The sequence below is a fragment of the Zonotrichia albicollis genome, chromosome 3 (assembly GCF_047830755.1).
Source record: "Zonotrichia albicollis isolate bZonAlb1 chromosome 3, bZonAlb1.hap1, whole genome shotgun sequence".
Lineage (NCBI taxonomy): Eukaryota > Metazoa > Chordata > Aves > Passeriformes > Passerellidae > Zonotrichia > Zonotrichia albicollis.
The window spans coordinates 100,480,262-100,490,718 of record NC_133821.1 but is presented as its reverse complement, the minus strand read 5'-3'; positions in this window follow the sequence as shown (position 1 = coordinate 100,490,718).

The window sequence follows — 10,457 nt, the reverse complement described above, 5'->3', positions numbered from 1 at the left end:
GTCACATCAGATCTGCTGCCATGGGAGGGCAGCAAGGATTTGTGCCTGCTTGATGGGAAAGCCTGTGCATGGCATGAGGTGGTTGCAGTGCCAGTGTGCCTCCCTGGGACCTCCATGGCTTGTATTAAGTGAAGGAGCAGAAAGACATGTCACAGCTCTTGTAAGAAGTGAGATGTATATTTTGAGGATATCAATGAGTTATAACAATTTCTTCTTCTCTTTCAAGGCAGGTGTGTGGCTCCAAGGTGAGGTATCTGAGATGTTTCTCATGTAAACTGAATACCCACACCACGGGGAGAGCTGCGGGTGTATCTGCACATTTGGAGGTTTGGAAAATTCATCTGGCACTCCAGAAAAATTGCTTTGCTAAGATTCACCATATTAAAGGTAATAAACTCCAATGTAACCAGTAGCTCCCAAAACCTGACCATAAGGTAATGCAGGCTGGAAGGAACCTCAGGAGTCTTCTGGTCCTGCCTCCTGCTCACAGCAGGGGCGGCTGCCAGGGCAGGCCAGGTTACCCAGGGCCAATTCTGACCATCTGAAATGGAGCCTGGCAGAGGGGTGGATGGCTGAATGCCCTCAGCCTTTCCCTGTCATACAGGATTCTCCCTGTCAGAGAGTATAAATATATCTCCATAATGCTAACAAGTTGGAAAAGCTTTAAAATCAATCTGTCCCTGTTACCTGTATATTGAGTTAAAAGGGCTGAAAGATTTAAAATGTTTAAGAATGAACAGGATTAAAAGAATAAGCAGATTTAAAAAATCACAATGGGTTTTGTGTAAAATGTTTTCCTTCTTCAACTGTCATGTAAAATCAAATGGTTATTTGGTCTAGTGTCCCTTGGGAGGATTTGTCCCAGATTGGTGGGAAAGCATATCCTTATGTTACAAGCAGGATGCCAAGAACACACATTGTATTCATAACTGAACCGAATGTTTACATGCATTTAATTTGTTAAAATTTGAACAGATTAAAAAAACTTAAGTTATCCATATTACATAATTAATTGGTTATATTGTTCTACAAACAGGGTGCACAGTGGGCTTAAGATAGCTCATTCTCTTTGCCAGGTAGCAAATAGCAGTTTTGCATTAACTGTCCATAAAATCAAGTGAATACATGCTGGAACTGTGAGCTTCACATCCATGTTACTCCACAAGCAGAGCTCAGTAAAGCATCTGACCTGTCTGCACACTGTTTCTCACAACAGACAATGTTCTCCAGTTTGTTTGTTTGTTTGTTTGTTTTCTTTATACTTTTAGAAGGATTTATATGCTCCTTTTTAAAGGGACATTCTGGACAAGACTGGATACAATAATGAAGATAGGTGAAATTTATAAAATAGCTGATGAGGAGAGTGAGGACACCTTGATGCTATAGAAATAACATGATTCATGTTCCCATTGAAATTAGCAGTAGTAATAATAGATGGTGTATACCTTAAAGTAAATATAAGAGGAGACTTGAAAAATTTGACAATTGTTTTTATATGTGTGGTGCGTATTGAAAATACTGGGCTGTATTCTTTTCTTTGGAGAATGAAGTCTTTTTTTGTAAGCATCCTTTAAAAGTAAAAGGTGATACTATAGAATCAGTACCCAGCTTGACTGCAGAAGAAACATTGCTAGGGCTGGAAATTTAATTTTGCTATTTTGAGTCACTCAACCCTTGGACTTTCTGCCAATCTGCAAAGTAATCAGGCTAGAAAATCTTATGATAGAGGCACCTGCTGCTAGGAAACCCAGATTAATATTACCAGCACATATTGAGTAGGCTACTGAACAGCCAACACATACTAATGATGCCTGGGCTGCAAAGTCAGCTGGCAGCCTCCACACACCCCATTGTTGGTCCCCTGAGCACTGCAGCTCCGCAGCTTCCCAGTACCAGCACAGACACTTCTTGACAGAGCAACTTTACCCCTTCTTCTTTAATTTATTTATTCCAAAGTAGGTCATGCCGTGCCATCTGTTGACACTTAAAACCCAGGGAGGTTCCCAGGTTCCCTGTGGTCTCCTGCAGTTTAACATGTATTTTTAATACCCTGTTGCTCTACCTAGCTGCTGGATGTACTGAGACTGCTAATCACAACAGCTTGTTCAATCACATAATGCAAAGGAGTGCAGGTCTTGAAGTAATATACTAATATACTAGAGGTGAGTATGGCTGAGAAGGAAGGGAACACAACAAGAAGGGCCTGGTTTTTTTTGCTGATGGTGAATCCTGGACAACAGAGCTTTCAACAAAGAGGTGCTCATGTCCACCTGCTTTCTGCTTCTCCAGCAGCCTTGTTGAAAGCTTAGGAAAGCAGTCAGTCCTCAGATAGGCACATAGTAGGTGTTTTCAGGCTGTAGTTAAATTTGCTTCTCTTGTTCTCTAACTGTGGGTATGTGAATTGAAGAGTATTTCACATCCACAGTTGTCTTCAAGTTCCTTGCACAGCATTCTCAGGACTCTGTCACGTGCCTGTTCATTGTGATGATTTTTAAAAAGTCCAAAACACTAGTGCTCCTGATTTCAAGTAATGACATTCAATTTATCCACAGGAAGATTTCTGGAAAGGCACATGTCCACATGGGTGCCACGCTGGCATGGCACACAACTCCCAACAAATATCCTTGGCATGTGGTACAGTAAGCAGCATTGGTAAGGAGCAAGGAGCTCACATACATGTCATATAGAACATACATAAAACATTCTACAGACATTGGTACATGAACATTGTGCCTGAGCATGTAGGAGATGGGTTCTTAATTACAGGAACTGGCCCTGACCACCTTGCTACTAACTGGATTTTAGTAAAACATCCCAACAAACTGCAGCTCAGTTACTCTAAAATGTGCTTTAAAAATGAACAGCTTAAGTGTAGGCAACAACAAACAGGCTGAGGTAGCTACAGATCAAGCCCTCTTGGGCTAGAAACAACTAGAACACATTACCTAAGTCTGCCAGACGTCACTGGGCAATGTATGACTTCACCTCAAAATCATCTTAACCATTAGTGGAAACCAAAATGGATTGGACTAGCTTGTTCAGTAACACAGCTTGACCTCCACTATTTGCAATTGTCAGTTCTTGTTTACAGGTTTCTGGATGTACTGGATGCCTTTTTTCCCTTGAATTTTAAAAATACAAAAACATATTTGTTTTATTTCACAGTGATGACTGCACAAGTTCAAAATGACCCTGAAACTCTGGTAAAGTTCTGCACATGTGTTACATTGATTTGAAGAAATCCAGCTCTCATGAGTTATCTGTACAAAATTAGCGAAGTTCATAGTATTGAGCATTAGAAATATGATTATTTTGAGTAGTCCCGTAGAAAAATATATTTTTCTCCTTTTCCACTTATCTGCTTATTTTTTACCCAGAAAACTGATATCAATTTCAACAAACCTGCAAAGTCATATACCCATAAACCTCTTCTTGTCAGCAGTAAATGCAGAAGTATACATGGTGAGTGCAAACATACGCTGCGTTTACTTATATTTGTGATACTACAAATTAAATTTTAAAAAAGACTAAGAAATCATTGCATGCTATAGTAGTTATAGCTACTGTGTTGTTGCTTTGTATATTCCCACTGTGACTAGATAAAGTATGGGTTTGAAGGTAATTTTTGAAATTAATATCTTAAGCAAATAATTATTAAGAACACCCTTAAGGCTAGTTTGTATTTGCATAATTTATACTAATCAAGAACAAAAATAATTACTATTTTTAATGTCATTTCCCAGGGTATTATGGAAAATGTCAACACTTAATACAAGTGTTTTTATTATTATGCAATAAATCACACTTCTGATTTTTAAAAAATAATAACATAAAAGCTTTGAGGGTAAAGAGATTTTCAATTAGACACAGTAAGCTGCTGGTTTTCTGTCTTAATAGCTCCTCAGCACCACTAAATCCACAACAAAGTATTTAATAGTAATTTTTGATGTCTAACAGATGTAATCCATTTAAGGTTCCTGTGGATTGCAAATATGTAATAAATTTGCTGTCTATCTGCAAAATAGTATATTCATATGAAACAAACTAGAGGCTTTTACATAAATTTTGTGAGAAGAAAATGTCCATCTATATTTAAATATAAATTTAAAAAGAGAAAATTGTATATTGAATTGTTTGAGTTGAGCAGTCATCTTCTGTCTGTTTAACTCAGAAATACATACTGGCTGTGAACAAGCAGCTGTAATCCTTCAAAGGCTCACTGTATTAAAAACAAAGAACTTTAAGAGCTGCAAAGTACTTTCTTCCTCCAAGGGAATAAAAGAGCTAGGACCTAACTGTGGTTCTGTTTGAATCAATAGCAAAATTAAATTATTTCTAACAGCATAGGATGTAAATAACTAGTGGCACAACTAAAGGGCCATTTTAACATTAGGAAAGATAAGATTTTTTTCATTACTTTGAAAATTTTAACACAGTCTAGATTTCATTTTTCACTTACATTTGCAAATATGAAAATTGTTACTAACCATTTTTAAACTGGGAGCTAAGAGAAGTAATTAAATGTGTGGAGAATTATGTAACAATTTTTGACTTTGTTTCAGCTCAGTCAGGATTTAACAGGGAAAATATTTGGTCTTGTGCGTACAGGGATGGATTAACTCTCTTGGAGAAGTAGTGGGGGCAGTTAACAGTGATGGACAGAGTGGCTGCAGTTTGTGGCCATAGCGCACCTACCTGTTTTCTGTGTGGTTGTTTTCTGTGCTGTGGTCTGTGAGTCAGCCAGCACACGTACAGTGGGAAAGCTGCAGTCCCTGCTCATTGCCAGGCTCCTCTCCTCCCAAAGCTGAGGTACCTCAGGCCTTCAAGAGGAGCTGGCAGCCACAGAGACTTAAGCTTTCCACTTATGATCTTATCATCAGTTTTTCCTTCCATTCTGGGCTGTTAGTGTTTGTTGCCCAGTTAGTAACTCATGCTGCCAGAATGATTTTGGCTTTTATATTTCTTATATATATATATTCATAGCTCTGTAGATTATTGTTGTATATAATTCCTAGCCAGCTCCTGTACTATCCCCCAGCCTGACAGGCAGAAAGACAAAACACCTTCCAGAGGCTCCAGGCCCTGAGGGGTCCAAGGCCCTTATCCCATCTGGATTCTTCCTGGGAGCCAAGGTTGAAACGAGCTCTTCAAGACACATTTTCATAAACAAAGTTTAGTTCCTATTTAAAGGGAGGGCTACAGAAGAGGTGGAACCAAAAGGGAGTGATTATTTCATCGCTTGTACTTCTAACTGGGGATTCTTGTCAATTATGCTAATCTACTAAATTTATAAAACTGTATTCACCCTGTGCAGGGTGGGCAGTTTTCCATAGCCATCCCTTAGAGACTCCAATAAAGACCTTTATATTACTTCCTTTATATTACCTATTTATTACCAGCCTTTATATTACCTCCTATACTAATATTATCTTGAAAGTATGTTGTTTTACTTATAGGTCTTTAAGGCATCAATGCTATGAAATGAAGCATTGAATTTATCTGCCATTAAAACAGAAAAATCTGCCTCTTACAGGAAGAAAGGAACTAAGCATCTAAGCTACAACAATAATATTAAAAAAAGTAATACTTAAATAAAACAAAAAAAGTTTATAATTGTCAGTAATGGAGCTGATTTAGCATCAAGTGTTTTGAAGAAACACATACATCATCAGACTGCTTTCATCACATACCTTTCCAAACTGGGATAGCAATATGACTGGGATGATGCTGCTACTACAGAAATTATACAAATATAACAATTGACCTTTAGTATAATGTGAAATAATTACCATATCATAGATTAAAATACATATGAATATGTAACAGTGTAAGAAACAAAAGAGCATAGTTTATTGGAGGAGTGAGGACTCAAAGGTGTTTTCTGCTGAGGTAAGATCTCTGATATTTGACATTTTTCTTGCTGTTACAAAAGCAAAATTTGAGTATGAAAGAGAAAGCAAGCAGTAAGTTTGTGTGTTAAAGAGTCTTGGATATCAGTAATTTAATTCCCTGTTTACATTATGCTGTGCATACTTCTAAGAGCCTCATAGTAGCTGATAAGTTTTATATAAGTCTTCAGAGAGACAAACCAAAGAAAGATATTTAAGTTTATCTAGCTCTAACTTTTTTACTAGAGCCATCTGCTCTGATTGGCAATGTTTAAGTCAGGAAATTTTTGAACTTCTCTTGGAGTTAACTGATGTTCCTTGTTAAAACAATCTCACCCCAGCTGGGAAAAAAAAAGGCAAAAATAGCTACATCTCTACAGCTGATCCCTTGCTGCATTCTTGCAGCTTTCAGAGTGCAAATGAAAATCTGCATCAGATAGAAAAGTACTATTTGTTAAACCAGTCTAAAGCTGGCAAAGCTTACGCTAGCCTCTGTGGCTAATGATGCATGAAAGTGATTGTTTTGAAAATAACTGTGTCAGTTTAAAATATTATTGCCTGTCTCCCAGAGGATACCACCCACATGGTGGAGTCAGCAGACTGAGAACACAGATAACTCCAAGCTGCTTCAAGATAAAATCCAGTGTTTAAAGCATAAAATGCCAAGGGGGGTGGGGGCAGCTTGAACTAAGCTTTTGGACTTTGCACTGAAACAGCTCAGAAGCAATTGTGTCTCATTCTGCCACCAGAGCTGGGGCAGGCACAAAGAGCTGGGGGCAGCAGCAAAGAGCCACAGCTGCCTTCTCGCAGAGGGAGCCTGAGCTCCAAGCACGTCCCTCACCTTTCTGCCACAGGCTCACAGTACTTGGGCCAATGGTGAGGCCTTACCCACTAAATCAAATAGCTAATAAAAAATGCCATGTGAGGGGTTTCAGATTTAATTCTGAGTATTGGACATGTGATGTAACCAGACATTAAGAGGGAACAATAAGCTCATGTTTTCTGTTTCAGTCTGCTCTGAATTTTTGACTTCCCTGTGTTTAACTCTTAAGTGGTGGCAATGAGATGATGTCTACAGGGAGAAGATTTCACTTTTCTGAACCCACCTACCCTGCATTATTTTCCCTTAATAAGAAATGTATAAGATGTGTAGTGGCATCCCTGATCCAATAATGGTTAAAAAAGACAGTATGCTTCAGTGACTCAAGCTGTTTATCTTCCTGAGTTCCTAAAAATTCTCTGCTCTGTGTTGATACTGTGATCTGACCAAGGAAGCCCTTACCATGCTTTCTTTTTAAACATAGGATTCACTGTTGTAGCATTGTATGTCTTGATATGTACTGCCTAATATAAAGCTATTTGTAGACCAGGCTGGAATGTTATCTTAGGCAGGTCAGTGTATAGCTCCTACACACAGCAGCAGCCTACTTTTGTTTTTAATACTCACTGTGTTCTTGTTTTTAAAGCTTTGGAGTTTGGCTTGAAATCCAGGCCACCCAGAATTTACCAGCAAAACTTTCACCGAGTTCAGTGTGATCAGGATTTCAACCTCAATGCCGAATGTTGCTAATGTGGGATGTGGTAAACTTGATCATCCAGTTTTTTATGGCCACAACAGATGTTCCTTCTTTTAGACCAATGGAAAGCTACTGAACTTCATCCACCCTCCAAAACAAAAATACAAGCATTTGTTTACAGGCTGATTCCAGGAATATGAATTGAATTAGCAGCTGTGAGGTTTGTTCTTGTTTATTTATGAACAAATATATGTACAATTCTTGCTTTTTCCAAAGAAATGTTTCCAGGGTTTTTCCTCTATATAGTAACAGTATTTTAAACGGTCTAATGCTCCATTATAATTTGTTTAGCACAATCAAAATATCATCATAGTATTTTTTACCTTTTTTAAAAAAAATGGACCAGTATTTTTACTCTGTCTTAGAAAACAACATGTTATGGTTATATGTTTTTCATTTTGTTGACTTATAATTTAGATTGACTATAATAAAATATTTCTGTAATCATGACCCAAGGTACAACCCATAGCAAACAAAGGTACTGAATATAAATGTTTTCTTCCTCTTGAAGATATTCAATGAATTTTCAAATCAGCATAAAAGGTTAAAAGACTGATGCCTTGTCCTAAATCAGAAGAAAATATATGATAATGTAGTAACTGAGACCTGAAATTTTCTAATATAAGGAGCAAGAAAATTATTGCTAATTTGCAAGGTACCATCCCATCTCTGGGGAAAATATCCAGTGGTTCTTCCACACAAACAACAGAATATGAACAAGAATGGGAGTGAAAAGTCTCTTTATTAAAGGAATGAAAGTCTCATTAACAGGCATCTGTTTCTTATGAATAAAAGAACTTTACACCCTTTCCTTTCTCTTTCCTGAACTGGACTGATTTCAGGAATCACAGCACTGTTTTTATTGTGCCAGATTAAAATTTCTTGTGGCCTTGCTTAGTCTTCAGCTTATGTGAAGGCTTTGCTCACAACCAAGCCCCCCACTTTGCTTTAATACGTGTTGCAGCTATGTTTATTTTTAGTTCTGTGGGCTGTCCTTGACAGTGATGCTCCCAGCAGCTCTCTCAGGGTAGGATTTATCAGGGTGGCTGAGCAGCTCAGGCTTCCACACATCTAGTCTCACTACAGCTTCCTTGTCCTGGCTCTTCATGGACCTTTGCCCAATGTAACTCACTAAACCAAAAGAAAATTACCAAACTTTTTGAACAAGCCTTTTTTGTGCCATTTTAGTGAATTGCATCAGCTCAGGTAAAGGTCCTGCAAATACCAAAGGCAGCCTAGTGAGTGGCACAAATTCTTGGCTGGATGAGGGAAAATCATGATGGAATTGTGAACTTTTGGAAGCAGAGATCTATTGTGTGTCTTGCAAAACTGTTTCATGAAAAATATCCATTTTTCTTTTCTAAGCAGATTTTTAATGACTGAACTAGCTCATTGAAGACAACACAGGAGAACACAGGAGAAGTAGCAGCAGGAGCACATTCCAGGAGGTATGGAGGGAAACTCTCTGGTCAGCAAGTCCCTCCCAAGGAACCACACTTTCAGGCTATACACAAATTGTGCAAAATATCTGGGGTTGTGAAGTGGAACATACCAAAATAACAAACATACCCAGTATTAACTGATGTGAACACTCATTATGATACATATTGCCCCTTTTCAAACATGCAAATTGGAACTCTCAAGCTGGCATAAACTCTGTAATGCTGAAATTTCTAAAATTATTGGCTTAGTGCTGTATGCTTCACAAATCCTCACAGCAGACAAAGAGGATTCCGAATGTATTCTAAAGGTTAATTTCATGCAAATGAGACAGTGGTCGCATTAGTAATTCAACCCTCTGATTATCTGAGATCTCAGCTGGAAAGGAAAACCTCAAGATGTGAGCAGATAACATAATCCCTAAAAGTAATTTAGCTGTTCCCCATGAGTGGTGAATTTTCCTGGAGGAGCCAGTGCTAATTTTGTCCCACTTTCAGATGCTGGCATTCATGTGCACTCTCTACTCCTTCTTCAGCCCTCCAAACAAGCAGCCAGCAGCTAGCTTGTTTGGAGGCAGCTGCCACAGAACAATGTGCTCTGTGGCCAAGCCTCACCATTCCTGTTAGCTGTGGCTCTGAGGCTCAGCATTCCCAGCTGGAATGCCACACACTGATCGGGTATGTGAAGCTCTGGAGTGTCCTCAATGAATCTGTGCAGGTCCAACAGGAACCTGTGTTTTTATTGAAGAAATACAAAACTATACAATGAACAGTAGTGCCTCAAGGAATCGGGTATTTGGGAAGAAAACATACATGAGGGGTTTTTTTTTCCCCTTCTCACTAAAACTTAAAGTGGGAGCCAGCTTTTTCCATGAGTGCAAGAGTGATTGAGTTTGATGTATGCCTAGAGTGATTGTTCCTAAAGAATGCTGGCCTGGCACTTTGCTCTGGAACATTCTGCCTGTTCCAAAGGGCTTCAGCCCTAAAAATCCCTTGGGAAACAGATCTGAATTATTTGACCCTCTGCTGAGTATGTGCCCCCTCAGCTGCTGACAAATACTTACTGCATGTATTCATAAGGATAGTTCAACATTTGTCCAGAGTTCAAACTAAGTTCAGCACGTTTTGGGGCTGATGGCTTTATTCCACTTGGAAGAATTTGGGGGTGGAGGAAAGAACTGACCATAACCATAGTACTTGTCAACATACTTGTAGTGTGTTCCAAGGGTAAAAATAGCTCATGACAAATGTAAGGCATGGGAGCCTGAGCTCTTCTTGGAGCGACCAAGAGTCCTGCAGGGTTTGGATGTCACTAGGAAAAGAATCTTCCTCATCTTCTGTGGAGAGGGGGATCCTGCAGTTCAGCACACCAAAGCACCTCTCCAGCTGACAGAAAAGTTGTGGAGAAAGAATACAGTGGATAAATGAATAAAGGAAAAAAAACCCCAAAACCCAGAATTTATCATTTTCATGCTGTTGACTTCAATTTTTGTCAGCTATGGGTTGGTTCAATAGGCAGGTTTCTTGCTATGTAACTGTATCTAAAACTCCTG